This window comes from Myotis davidii, unplaced genomic scaffold (assembly GCF_000327345.1).
Source record: "Myotis davidii unplaced genomic scaffold, ASM32734v1 scaffold149, whole genome shotgun sequence".
In the NCBI taxonomy this organism is placed as follows: Eukaryota; Metazoa; Chordata; class Mammalia; order Chiroptera; family Vespertilionidae; genus Myotis; species Myotis davidii.
The window spans coordinates 4,596,669-4,611,521 of record NW_006352194.1 but is presented as its reverse complement, the minus strand read 5'-3'; the positions used below and the strand labels follow the sequence as shown (position 1 = coordinate 4,611,521).

The 14,853-nt window shown below is 41.1% G+C and overlaps 1 protein-coding gene across 2 annotated transcripts in view; it reads left to right on the top strand.

Annotated features, from left to right (window-relative positions):
- Positions 1 to 14,853, top strand: part of ZBTB40 (zinc finger and BTB domain containing 40) — a 61,715-nt gene that overhangs the window by 10,501 nt on the left and 36,361 nt on the right. For both annotated transcript variants that reach the window (XM_015557254.1, XM_015557255.1), the window contains exon 2: positions 10,304 to 10,355. The gene's annotated coding sequence lies outside the window, so the exon portion shown is untranslated. The remainder of the gene's footprint in view (positions 1 to 10,303; positions 10,356 to 14,853) is intronic.

The window sequence follows — 14,853 nt, the reverse complement described above, 5'->3', positions numbered from 1 at the left end:
TCTTTCCCTTTCCAAAATGTCTTCCTCATTACTTTCCACTTAGAATATATAGCTCAGACAGAGGTAACAAGATCAGCCTCATTTCTGTCACTAGTTAACTAGAATGTCTTAAAAATACTTTACTTCTCAATAGTTTCTCATCTACAAAATGTGGGCATTGGACCAGGTGATTTCAGAAGTTCTTTGTATCTCCTCCTAATTTTCAGTGAGTTTAAAGCTTTGAATGAAATTTCTGATGATAGCCCAGAAATCTGTGTATAAGAGGCCTAACACTCTTCATTCTCTCTTTCTTAGCTGACTCCCATCCCAGACCAGCTATATGAAACTAGTAATGTGATTGTCTAGAAAATCTTTTCATTTAAAGAAGAATTTTTGTAATATTTGCCATATATAGAAGATACATAGATAACATAAAATGATGAGGCAGAGTGATTTTTAAAAAGTAAACTGACCATCCAACTTAAGAAATATCCTATATAATAAAGAGCTAATATGCAAATGGTCATCATGCCCTCATGCCATCACAATCCATCACCAGGAGGCTGCATGCGTAGTGGGTGCACACGGGTGAAGGGGGCTGTGTGCATGGCAAGGCATGCACAGGTGGGCAGGGACTTGATGCTGCGTGTGCGTGGCGCAGAGGTGGGTCCCAGCGCCTCCGCCTGGTGACGCCAGGGGTCCCAGTGGCTCCACACGGCACAGAGGTGGGACCCCTGGCTCCAGCCTACCTCTTTGTGGCAATCCATCGAGGAACCCCGGATGGGTGGGCATGGCCTACCTCTTTGGGGCGATCGATCGTGGGGCTCCCGCACTGTGAGAGGGCACAGGCCAGGCTGGGGGATTCCCCCCTTTCACCACCAGGGTGCCTGAATTTCGTGCACCGGGCCTCTAGTAAAAACATTTTGGCAGGTGTATTTTTATTATTCCTTTTAACATTTAGTGAATGTTTAAAATGTTATGGGAAATGTCCTTTATGTATATTAACTCATTTACATATAGTAGTATATTATTGCTTGTAACTACCCCATGAGATAACTATTATCCCCATTTTACATATGAGGAAACAGGCCTAGAGGGTTAAGCAACTTATCTAAAGTTATTTAGGTAGTTAGGGGGCAGAGCTGCACTTCACTCCTTGGCTGTCTGTCTAGAGCAGTGGTTCTCAACCTGTGGGTCGCAACCCCTTTGGGAGTCGAACAACCCTTTCACAGGGGTCGCCTAAGACTATTGGAAAACACATATATAATTACATATTGATTTTGTGATTAATCACTATGCTTTAATTATGTTCAATTTGTAACAATGAAATTGGGGGTCACCACAACATGAGGAACTGTATTAAAGGGTCGCGGCATTAGGAAGGTTGAGAACCACTGGTCTAGAGCCTGTGCTGCAAACCTTTACTGTAAGCACACAGCCTCTGGGGTCCCAAGGCTTGGTGTGGTCTCCTTTATTTGCCTGAGTGCTTTGATGTTCATGTTAGACTAGTATCGCTCAACTTAGAATTTGGCATTGTGTTGGTCCAGATTTATTCCCTGTTGAAGAAAAGTGTATTCTCATAATCAAGTTGGTGAGAACTCAGGACTCATCCACATTTTCAGGTCACAGCAAAATGTCTGTTGGTATCAGTGACAAAGCCACAGGTCTTCATTAACACCTAAGAGGTTGGATGTGAGAGCACTGAAGTGATGATTGCTTGTTGAGGCTCTTGGTGCAGGATGCAAGAGTCACCCTAGATGTGAGGCAGTCACTGTCCCCAGTCACTCAATAGATGAATGTGTTGCTTGGGAGATTAGCAGTTTGGCCTGTTGAGAGTCATCTTGGATGAACTATTGATCAGAGCAGCATGCCCAGAATGGCAGAGCAAAGGCAGATAAGTCTCTCAAAGCCTCCTTCCATTTTAAATTGCTCGTTTCTCTGAATTCGTCTGAGGATGAGAGGACACTAGCAGTTTGTTATGCCAGGCACTTTGATGTTTTTTATCATGGTATTTTATAGAATGACTCAAAAGAAGAATTCCATTCGAAATTGAGAGTCTGGAAAAAGAATAGTCGAATGTAATGGTTACTTTCTAGTGGACCTTAGTCTGCTGTGTGTCTACCTCTTTGAGAATCTGTGGTGAGGTGATGGTGGAGATGATGATGATGACCAGCAGCTTATTGATTTATTGAGTATGTCCCTAGTGCTGGTGCTTTAAGTGTGTTGACTCATTTAAGCTTCTAACAACTCAATGAAAGAGGTACTATTATGAGTCCTATTTTGTAGGGGAGGAAACCGTGCCCCTCCCAGGTTAAGTAATTTTCCCAAGATCACACAGTGTGTGGGATAGCCAGTGTAAGGTAGATGACTCAGATGGAAGTTAGAAGGCGGATAAGTTTGAAGTGAGTTGAAAGCTTCATTGGGCTTAGACTCCTGGAGGGAGGAGTTCTGATCTGCTGTAGATAGATGTTTGGAGCACCAACAGCAAAGCCCGTGGGCGGGAGCAACAGGAGGGCACTCCTTACATTCTCAGAGAGACTGAAAAATTAGCACATGGTCACTGCTATTAGGTACCTGCACAGGGTTACCTCAAGGACAAAGCTGAGTCCGACTGTTCCAAAGAGAGACTGGAGCCACAGAAGAGGCCAGAAACTCAGTGATGAAGGTGAAAAGATAGAATGGCAGCTGGTGCTGCCTGTACAGTGTGCGTTCACCCTCAGACTCTATCTGCCCAGTCTGGAGGCCAGGCATCTACTTCCATGGAAAATTCGGATGCACCAGGCTCCCAGTGAATATAGCCTCTTCTGTGATTCTTAAAAGGCTTTCTGATGATACTTGACCTCACTGCTTAATTTCTTTTTTACAGATAACTGCTAAGAGTAGGCATATTTCACTAGTAAATGAACTAATAAGTTGACTTTTTGATTTATAGTTCTTCTCTTACAAATTTAGACAGTGTTATCTAACTTCCCCAAGTCCAATTAACTGTGAGACTTCTACAGGATGGGGTTTTTATATCCACAAGGTTGACAAGCAAGCCAGACCTTCAGTCCAAGCCATCGAGGGAAGACTTGGCACCTAGCCAGTCAGCTGGCCTGTTCCAGCAGCACTGTTTGCCAGATACACATCTCCATCCATCTTTCAGCAGAGACCGGCAGAAGAAACAAGGTGCCTCAAATGCAGGTGCTCCTGTCAGCATCCCGCAGTACGTGTTTGTCTGTGAGAGGCCTTGAGGAATGACAGCAGTGAGCTCGGAGAGCCTGTCAGGGCTAAGGTAGTCATTAAGAGGCAGGCAGATCTGCATCTGAGCTCTGCCCAGCTTCATTAGCTGTGAGTCTTGGGCAAGTTGCATAACTTGTTGGTCACTAGTGTCCTCACCTGAAAATTAGAGATAATGGTGGTATTCTACCCCACAGGGAGGGCCGGGGAAGTAAATGGGAAAGTGTATAGGCTGTGATTAACACAGCGTTGGACATCATTACCATAAGAGTAGCTGAGGTCCTGTCAAAGGCGTTGAAGAGATCCAAAGATGAGAAAAGACTAGAAACTGGTGGGTTGGGCAAAAAGATGTTTTAATGACCTCCATTCATCCCAGTGACAAGGGAGGGATTCTTATCCCAGGGTTATGGCTAAACCTACAACACGGGACACTGGACAGATAAGATTAACAGCAGTTTATAAGCATATACACTTGGCCCCAGAGGAGAGCACAGCCGGCCGTGCTGGGGTGCGACTGTATTCAGGAGCAGCGGGACCAGGGGCTGTGGGAGGCAGGCTTTGTAACATAAAGAGGATTGAGTGCCCTCTGGCTCCTGCCAGAGGATGTGAGTGGTTATTTGAAAAATTGGGGCTGGCAGGGAACTAAATCCCACTGCTCAAGGATAAACAGGAGCTGTACCTGGTCCCTCTATAAGAAAGGTTATTTGGCTATAGGACCTCATCCATGGGAGCAGAGCAGATAGTGGAATTTGTGATTAAGCCCTTTGAGGCTCTCCTGATTTTACCAAATGTCAAGGCAGCACATAATATCGATCCTTAATTTTAGACTTGCTACTAGAAAAGAGAATACAGGCCTTGAAATGCTATTTAGTACCATTTTCAGGGGATCTGAGTAGGAGGCTATAGAGGATAAGTAGAATTGTCTGATTCTGTGGGGGAAGACTGGTGGCACAGTGGCTAGGAAGGATATGTCACAGTAGATCATATATAATGTGATGAACCAAGATCTGTTTACTGTATTCATTTTAGCATATGTCTATTGAATGGCTGTACCATCTTAGGCCCTTACAGGACTTGACCAGGCTCAGTGGACCACTTAACTCGAGATCGGGAGCAATTTGACCTCGAGTTACTTGGGCAGCAACCAGGGAAGCTGAGCTAGTCCTGGAGGACCAGGTTGCTGAAATGCATTTTAAAGGAGTTCGGGTTGGTGCCAGGCCATAGAGCTAGTCACTAAGGCCTGGTTATTGGAATCTTCTGTATTTTATGTTTTATTCCCAGAGCTATTCTGGAGTTTGTTTTTTCAGACTGGAGCCAAGGGCAGATGGGAAAAAAGGCTTTGAGGATGACTTGTTATTTTTAGAGGTGAAGGGTTGCTTAAAGCATAATAATTAGATGCGAAAAAAAGATTTGGGAAGAGAGAATGTCATGTCCTTTGTGACTCAGAGAGGATTCTTCGAATCCATGGCGTTCATATCACCTGGAGCTTATTAGAAATGCAAGAACTCAGGCCCCGCCCAGAACTTCTGGATCAGAATCTTTCCTTGGCAAGATCCCCCATGATTCTGACCCACATGAAAGCTTGAGAAGCTGTTCTAGTGGACAGAGGGCATGGGCTTTAAGACCAGGTCTGCTGGATTAAAATCTCAGTTCCTGTCTTCTGATTTGCTATGTGATCTTGGGCCTGTTCCCTAACTTCTTCACTATCAGTACTTGTTTTAAATTGGATTTGACTTTCTTGCCAGGTTATTAGTATTAAAGGAGGTAACATGTAAAAAGTTCTTATAGCCCTAACCGGTTTGGCTCAGTGGATAAAGCATTGGCCTGCGGACTGAAGTGTCCCAGGTTCGATTCTGGTCAAGAGCATATGTACCTTGGTTGTGGGCACATCCCCAGTAGGAGGTGTACAGGAAGCAGCTGATCGATGTTTCTCTCTCATCGATGTTTCTAACTCTCTGTCCCTTTTCCTTCCTCTCTGTAAAAAATCAATAAAATATATTTTTAAAAAAAGTTCTTATAAACATAACAAGGTACTTAATTATTAGTAGCTCTTATTAGTGGTTATTTGATGATTAATATTCTGGTATAATTTGGTAAAATATGAAGAGAGAGCAAAATGTCATTAAGACTAATTTGTTGTGAGACATGAATGGTAATTGAGAACAATATAGTCTCTTGAGCCAGTGGGGGAGTTCCCTCAGAGTGAGACTGTAAGTATGCTTGTTAAGTGACCAAGAGTTGACAGCTATACTTCTTAATGGCTGCTGAGCTCCTGGAAGGGAGAATTATCTGCAGAAGTGGTAGCTAAGCCTTGGCATTGAGTGAGGCTTTCGCATTACAAAGGATAGAATCATGGCTTGAGAATTGAGACTTGGGCTCTTTTTTGCCCCTTATTAACTCTGTGGCCCATAATAAGGCATTTGGCTTCTCTGAGCCTTAGTCTTTGAGGATAAATGGGATGATGAGGCACAAATCCCAGTATATAAGCAAGGTATTATTATTGTAGCATCATCCTTACTTGATTTCTGCCATAGAGCTCAGTAGACAGCACCCCAAATCCCCAACGGGGTGTTTTATGCCTGATTCAGCTGCTTTAGAATTTTGAGTGCTGAGTTCTTCAGAGCTGTGCTGGCTACCTGGATTCCCCAGTGACCAGGATGTACTTAGGAAAGCACACAGGTCGGTCAGGTGTTGCTGCAAATCTTCGGGACTGGAACAGGAGTAGACCAGCATTTGGGATGGGACGATGATGGTAGTGATGAAACATTAGAAATAACCATGATGATACATATGAAAAGATACTACCATAAACCCAAGAGTGTCAGATACAAAAATCTTCATCCCTTACACTATAAATTGCTGCCTTTCAGGCTGTCAGTGTAAGATAAGAGACCAAATGATAGCTGCTTTTGAACTTGAGAAATCTGGGCCCGCTAAAAGCTACACTCACCCTTTTCTAACCTCACCAATCCTCCTTGCATTCTCAGAAATAATTGCTAGTGGTTCTCTTTTAACTTAACTGATTCCTTAGATACCTTACATTTTAAATCATCTTTTTGTGTGGAGCAAATGCCCCATTTCTTGTCTCAGAATGTGTGATCTTTGCTCTAATTATGTTGAGAGTGCCTGTTATTTCACCTGATTCTGGTTGTTTGTGAGATACTAAACAGCCATGGGGTTAAAGCTGACTCAGATCAAAGAGCAACTCTGTCTCTCAGGACCTCCGTTTCCTTCCTTAAAAAAGGAAGAGATTGCACTAAGGTCATTTGGTCATATGACAAGAGTACGTGATAGATAAAGTAATGAACTGTTTGCTGAAAGCAGTGAATAGGGCTCAGCAAGGTCCCTTCCAGCTTTCTGGTTCCAGCAGAGACCAGGCATCAAGGAAAGAAAATTTTTATTCAGGAGATAGGGATTATCAATAGCAACAGTAAGGGGAAAAAATGCTCTAAGCAGGTGAGGTAGCATCAAACCAGACCATAAGAGAAATGTCTTAGGCCCTGAGGTAGATGTTCTGCAAGGAGAGTACAGAATTGTTAGGGAACCAGAATAGAGGACCCCTGATCAAGTATTAGAATGGCTTTTATCATTGAACTAAAGGCCCGGTGCATGAAATTCTTGCAGGGCGAGTGGGGAGGCATCCCTCAGACCAGCCTGCACCCTCTCACAGTCCAGGAGCCCCCAGGGGATGTCCAACTGACAGGGAGCGGGCCTAAGTCGGCAGTCAGACATCCTTAGTGCTGCTGAGGAGGCAGGAGAGGCTCCCACCACCGCTGCTGCACTCGTCAGCCGTGAGCCCGGCTCAGGGCTTCTGGCTGAGCAGCACTTCCCCTGTGGGAGCACACTAACCACCAGGGGGCAGCTCCTGCATTGAGCGCCTGCCCCCTGGTGGTCAGTGCGTGTTAGAGCTACCAGTTGTTCCACCATTTGGTCGATTTATATATTGGCCTTTTATTATATAGGACTAGAGGCCTGGTACACAAAAATTTGTGCACTCGGGGGTGTCCCTCAGCCCAGCCTGTGCCCTCTCGTAGTCTGGGACCCCTCGGGGGATAACCATCTGCTGGCTTATCCACTGGAGGCCCTGATGGTGGCGGGGCGGGCGGTGGCTCGTGCTGTCCCACCCTGCCTGCAGTATGCAAATTTAATGGCCATCTTTGTTGGGTTAATTTGCATACTCTTCTGATCAGCTGATGGGCATAGCAAAGGTATGATCAATTAGCATATTTGTCTTTTATTAGTGTAGATATTGGGGTACAGAAATCCAGCATAGGTGGGCCCAGCCTCTGCTCCATGGAACTCCAGTTGTCCAGTTGTAGATAATATATATAGGATGCCTATTGTTCCTTCGCATTGCTGCTCACTTTTCCTCATTAGTCCATCCTACCTGCCACTGTTGTTTTTATTTCAGAAGCTTCTCCCTCAAGTAGATGTAAGTTCCTCTGTTCATTTTCTGGTCTTCCCAATCTAGTCAGTCTTATCCTCCACACTTCGTCCTGGAAACCTACCCTAACCAGCCCAGTGTCCATAATCATAATGACACCTGCTTATCAGATACCTTTCAGTGCCTGTTGCCTGTGCACAGACATTACAGTGGGGCCTTGACTTACGAGTGTCCTAACGAGTTTTTTGAGATACCAGCTGTCTCTCAGCTGATATTTTGCATTGAGTTGACAGTAATTTGAGTTAATGAGCTCCTTAACGAGCTTGGTCTCGGAATGAATTAAACTCGTAAGTCAAGGCCCCACTGTATTTTCAGCAGATGTGCCAAGTGTTCTCTTCTGGAACTGGTCATGGTTCTCTCTCAGTCTGTAGTTCTTTACCTGTTCACCATTGCCTGTTGAAATTGTACCTAACTTGCACTTACCTGCTCCATCCCTTTCCCCTTCCCTTTCCTTGCCACTCACTGGGATCAATCTGTTTTCCCCTCCTCTTCTTTCCCTCTTCTTGTCTCCTGTGGATTGAGTCTTTTAAGAGTTCTGTTCTTTGATCATTTCAGTGTTGGGTCAACTTGATTACAAACTCCCTGTGGACAGGGATCTTGTTTTATTTCACTTGGCTCCCACACAGCACCTAGCAATGTGCTGAGTAAATAGTAGGCAATTGACCCGTAAATTACTGGTTGACTTAGGGGAAAATAAGTACAGTGAATGCAGGAGTAGCAGGTCCAGTTACTGAGGCACAGAAAAGTCTCTTACTCTTGGGTAGTGGCAGTGAGGGCCTTTGTGTGCTTTGCTAAAGATATTGCCAGCAATTGTGGATTTCAGAACATCTGTTTTAATAAACTAAGCAATACAGATTGAAACTGTAAGTTTCTATATTCCTCTGTGTTCATTAAAGGGATTCTGTAGTTTCTACCAACTATGACTTAGTTGCTACTTTTGTGTTTTGTGTTTTTTTCTCCTGTGACTGTTGTTTCTTTGTAACTTAAAGAATTTTCAAACTTCCAATTCGTTTTTGGAAGAAGGCAGAATAAAATTGTAAATGAATAGATAGATGATAGATAGATAGATAGATAAAATATATCTGTGCTTTCTTTAGAAAGCTGGCCTCGTTTTCACTTTACTAGTATGCTGAAGTCCCATTTGTGTTTTGGGTCATTATGCAGCACTTGGTTCAACCAATTAAGTTTTTTCAATGTATCTTTATTCTATATCAGTATAGTCTTTTCTTGAGGCTTTAATATTGTTCCTTTGAGGAACATTCATCATTCTGATGCTCTTTTGTTACTTAAATGTTGTCCCCCTAGGACCTTTGACAATTTTCCCAAGATTAGCAATTTCAGGAAGTGCTTAATAACATGATTTAGGTTGCATCTATATGAGAATCTACAGGATTCCCTTAGAGACTTCCAACATGCAGTGTTTACACTATAGTTTCTTAACTCTGAAAAGCACACTTTTGTGACATTCTATTTATGCTAGATTCTCTCTCCTCCATTTAACATCTTCGCAAAGGGAGTTAGAAATAAACTCACTAAAATATGTCAGAGGCTTTTACATTTTAGTTGTGAGATCAGCAAAGTATAACTTAGCCTTTTCGTATATTTCAGCAGCTCCCAAATCACTAGTGTATCCCTTAATAACAGTAGTATGTACCTGGAAGAAGTCTACAAAGATTATATAGTTTTAATTGTTTATTTACAGATAGATACTTCAGCTGTCATGTCAGATAGCTAGCTTCAAGTTTGGCTCAGTGGATAGAGCATTGGCCTGCGAACTGAAAGGTCTTAGGTTTGATTCCGGTCAAGGGCACATGCCTGGATTGTGACGGACTCGATCCCCAGTGAGGGACTTGCAGGAGGCAGCCGATCCATGATTCTCTCTCATCATGGATGTTTCTATCTCTCCCTCTTTCTTCCTCTCTGAAATCAATGAAAATATGTTTTTTAAAAAACTATTTAATGAGAATGATTCACAGTTTCTCTTGGTAATAATAATAACAGCTAACACATGTAGTATTTATCATGTGCTAAACACTTTTTACATGTAAAAGCACCCACATTTCATTATTTTAAAAGCAACATATAGCTAGGTGCCCCCCCCCCTTTTTAAAAATCCAAACAGAGAATCTCTCTGCCTTTTAATTTTTTGAGAGAGAGAAAGAGAGACATCAATTGGTTGCTGAGAGCGATGGAGGGAGGGAGGGAGGGAGAGAGATAGAGAGAGATATCAATTGGTTGCTTCCTTCACGTGCCCTGACCAGGAATCAAACCCAGTATCTTTTGGTGCCTGGGATGACACTCCAACCAACTGAGCTATACCAACCAGGGCTCTCTGCCTTTTAACAAGAAAGTTTAACCTGCCTTTTTAAAAATTGTAATTACTAATACGTTTGGAATTATTTGTACCATCTTAAGTTGTTTTTTTATTTATTACACTTTCTTTTTTCAATTGCTATTGGATCAATCACATTTTTCTTGATTCCCTTTTATACCCCTTGTTTGCAAATATTTAGCTTCTGTTCCCTTTGCTCTTACCTGTTAACATACATCACTTAACAAAGGTTAAAGTTAGTCATTGTTTTTGTCATCCCTTTGACCTTGGAACATTTTGACTCTAGTCTCCCTTCTTTTGTCTTCTGTGTTGTTGATTTTTAACTTCAGACCAGAACCAGACTGCCTGAGTGTGGACCTTGACCTAGCTGTGTAACTCTGGGTAAGTGTAACCTCTCTTATCTATAAAATGGGGATAATAAGAGCACCTACTTCGTGGAATTGTTAAAAGGATTAAACGAGTCAATATAAATAGTGCCGGGCACATGGTAAGCATTTAATAAGTGGTAGGTACTGTGGTTATCATTATTCTACATTGTTTTTAACCTCCCCTTCCCATGCCCATTTTTAAACAGTCAGTGCATTTTAGGTATACCAACACATTACTTAATTTATTTTTTATTGAGATATAATTAACATGCAGTCCAATGACCTTAAGTTTTCTATTTTAACAGTTTTGACAAATAATCTACACTTTAATGACCATCCAAAATACGATGTAGAACATTTTCATTTCCCCAGAAAGTTCCTTTGTGTGTCTTTCTGTTCAGTTCCCTTCCCCGCACTACCCCAATTGCCTCCACAAACACTATCTGATTTTTATCACTGTAGATCAGTTTTGCCTGTATTTCTGTTACCTCTAAATTAAGTCATGTGGTATGTATTCTTTTGTGTTTTCCTTTGACTTAATATTTTAAAAATTTGTCCATGTTGTTGCCTTATCAGTAGTTCATTTTTTACTATAAGAAACCTCCACACTGTTCTCCCATGTGTTTGTACCATTTTACACTCCACCAGCAATGTATGAGAGTTCTAGTCACTCCCATCCTCACCAACATTTGGTGTTATCAGTCTGTGATTTTAACTTTTCTACTGGATATATTTAACAATTTCTTTGCTTGCTACTTGCTTTTGTTTTTCTTTCACATTGTATCCCTTCTTTCTGATTTCATTTCCTTCCTTTGGTAATTCTTTTAATGACAGTCAGTGAGTCTTCTATCTTTGTCTAAAGATGATGTTATATCAAACTGGGTATAGATACTTGATTGATTGTTATTTTCCTTAATATATGAAAACTTACTCTATTTTCTTCTGACATTTGTTTTTATTAATGAGCAGTCTATATTAGTCCAGTTGTCATTCTCTTATAAGTAATATCTTTTTCTCTTGGGTTTCTTATAATTTTTTTCCCTGTGTTATTTTGAACTTTTTACTCTGAAGACTCATGTCTGTCTTTAATTCTGAAAAATTCTCAGAAATTGTTATCTTCAAATTGCTTTTCCCACATGTTTGCCATTGCCTCCATCTGGAACACCTATTAGATGCATGTGCATCCTTCTTATTCTATCTTCCATGTCTTTTAGCCTCTCTTTCATATTTCTGTTTCTTTAATCTGCCACCTTCCAAGTAATTTTCTCAGACTTCTCTTCCTAATCACTAATTTTCTCTTTAATTATATCTAATCTATTTAATTCATCAATTGGTGAATTTTGGTGACTTAATTTTTTATTCCTAAAAGTTCTTTTTCACGTTTGCCTATTCTTTTTTCATATTATCTTGTTTCATATGGCCTTCCTTTATTCCACCTGCTTATTAAAATGAAACAAGTTTAGGATTTTCCATAATATTCTGTAATTTTTATGGTTTTCAATTCTTGGGAATGCTATTTGTGTTATTTCCTGCATTTACTGACTTTCCTTTTTGGTGATTCATTTCTTCATGTGACTTTTTATTTTTGCCATTTTGGGATGATACAGAGAGCCTCCTATATCAATCTGGGCAAGGCATGTCTTGTTTGGTTTTCATTAACCCCTACTCCCATTTTCCTCCCCCCAGAGTACCCACTCTTATGTATATTTGATAAAATGTCTTTGGCTATATATGTCACTTTATGTACCATATAGTATTGTTTTGATTGTGTATTTTTGACTTATGTAAATGGTGTCATGCTCTGATCTCATTCTGGTTCTTATATTTTTACTCAACACTGGTTATTTAAGATCTATGTATGTTTTGGTCTGAATAACTACTTGGTGGTTCTTTGTAATGTACTGTATTCCATAGTATACATCATAGACACATTCTTTTAGTGATGGACATCTAAATTGCCTCTCCTGTCCCTGCTACCACAGGCAATACCCCAGTGATCTTTCTGGCTATGTTTCCTTATGTGAGAATTTTTCTAGGATATATACCTGGAATTACTGGGTCATAGGGGATATATGCACAGAAAATTTTACTAAATATTACCATAAATTTTTTTTTCCCGGGACAGCTGTATCAATTTGTAAACCCACCAGTGGTGCCCTGGATGCAAATCCATGTTCCACCACACGTTATTGTGCGACCTTGGAGAAATTACTCAACCTCTTTTGGCCTTAGGCCCCTCATCAGTAAAAGGGGATAATTACAGCATCTGCCTCATCAAAATAAATGTTAGATGCTGTTGTAACAACGACTGCTACTATAGTTGTTATCAATTAAATAAGCTGACTTGTGTAGTTATATAATTTGCCCATTTCCCATCTCCACTTGGATTTCAATTTTTTCCCTAAGATTTACAGAAACTTCTTAAATATTCTAGATTTGATTTTTTGTTGCCTTTAAACTTTGCAAATATTATCTCCTACTTCTACCATTTGTCCATTTGTTTATTTATGTCTACAGTGTTCTTTGACAGAAACCTTTAATATCAATATAGTCAAATTTATCCTTTACCCTTTTTTCTTCTACCTTTTTTTTTTTGGCTTTTAGTTTAAAAAGTTTTTCTACCCTTGCTTCAAAGATACCCTCTGACATTTTCTACTGTTAGCTTTTATAGATTTACCTTTCACATTCATGTTTCCTCATATGGTTTGTAACAGTGAGCTCTTTTCTATATTTTCCTTTTTCCCTGTGTGAGTCTATACCTAGGGTTATGAAAGTATTCTGGGGTTTTTTCTGCTGCATGTCAAAGACCAGCTTTTATGTTAATTTCTCTGCTCACAATTTCTGTAGGATGCAGGGTGAACATTTGGATGTTACACCTCTATGGCATAAGCCTACATTTTAGATTTCATGTGGATACTGTTTCCTCTACTCAAGGCCTGAATAATTAGCAACTTTTTTTTTTTTAATTGTCTAAAGTTTTCCATATGTCTCCTTTTTCCCCACTTGACCCCCCCCGCCCCCATCCCAGCCATTTCCACCCTGGGCAAGCCCCCACCGCCCCAGTGTCTGTGTCCATTGGTTATGCTCTTCTTGTAGACCAGCGGTTCTCAACCTTCCTAGTGCGCGACCCTTTAATACAGTTCCTCATGTTGTGGTGACCCCCAACCATAAAATTATTTTCGTTGCTACTTCATAGCTGTAATTTTGCTACTGTTTTGAATCGTAATGTAAATATCTGATATGCAGGATGGTCTTAGGCGACCCCTGTGAAAGGGTCGTTCGACTGCCAAAGGGGTTGCGACCCACAGGTTGAGAACCGCTGGTGTAGCTGTACCACAGTTTTTTAATCCACCTACCTGCTGACGGGCACTTAGGCTGTTTCCAAATCTTAGCTATTGTAAATTTTGCTGCTATGAACATAGGGGTGCATATATCCTTTCTGATTGGTGTTTCTGGTTTCTTAGAATATAATTCTAGAAGTGGGATTACTGGGTCAAATGGGAGTTCCATTTTTAACTTTTTGAGGAAACTCCATACTGTCTTCCAAGTGGGTGCACCAGTCTGCATTCCCACCAGCAGTGCAGGAGGGTTCCTTTTTCTCCACATCCTCGCCAGCACTAACTAGCAACTTTTATTGCTGTTCACTGAACCAGTGAGCAGAGATTTTTTAAACAGCATTTCGAGGAGGGATAGGTGTTTGAGGCTCTTTGTGCAAGGGTCTCAGTTCCAACTCTCTTACCTTCTGCCTGCCTAAAGCTATATTGGCAGCCTCCCTGTGAGCATTAGTGCTTTCGCCTCCAAGCCCAGGGCCTGTGTTGGAGTTTGAAACCCCTGTGGGCCACCATGGCCTCCACTCCCACTTACTGTTTGGCTTTGATTTTGATGCCTCTTTCATTTCAAGTGTTTGAGAATTTCCTTATTTGTTTTTTTTTTAGCTTGGCTATATATTTTTAAAGCATTTTTGTTTTGTTTAATCCAGTATCTCTGTGGGAGAAAAGGTCCATTTACATCAGCTCAGTTTTGCCAAAAGTCTGTTCTTTAATTAGTTTTCCTGTTACTTTCAGTACAATTTTAACTTTCAACATTGCCAGCTTACATTTATTTATTTATTTTTAAATATATTTTATTGATTTTTTACAGAGAGGAAGGGAGAGAGATAGAATTTAGAAACCATCGATGAGAAACATCGACCAGCTGCCTCCTGCACATCTCCCACTGGAGATGCGCCCGCAACCCAGGTACATGCCCTTGAACGGAATCGAACCTGAGACCCCTCAGTCCACAGGCCGACGCTCTATCCACTGAGCCAAACCGGTTTCGGCTATTAATTACATTTTATATGTGATGTCTTCAGACTGTAAAAATCAGTATTCACTAAAGGTGTGAATAGCTTCCCCATATGTGGTTGATACATAGGTACTACAGTCACATTACTTGAGAGGTTATTTTATTTAGGCAGTTATTCTTTCCTTGTTTTTTTTTTTTTTTTTTTCTTTTCCCCTCTATTTCAG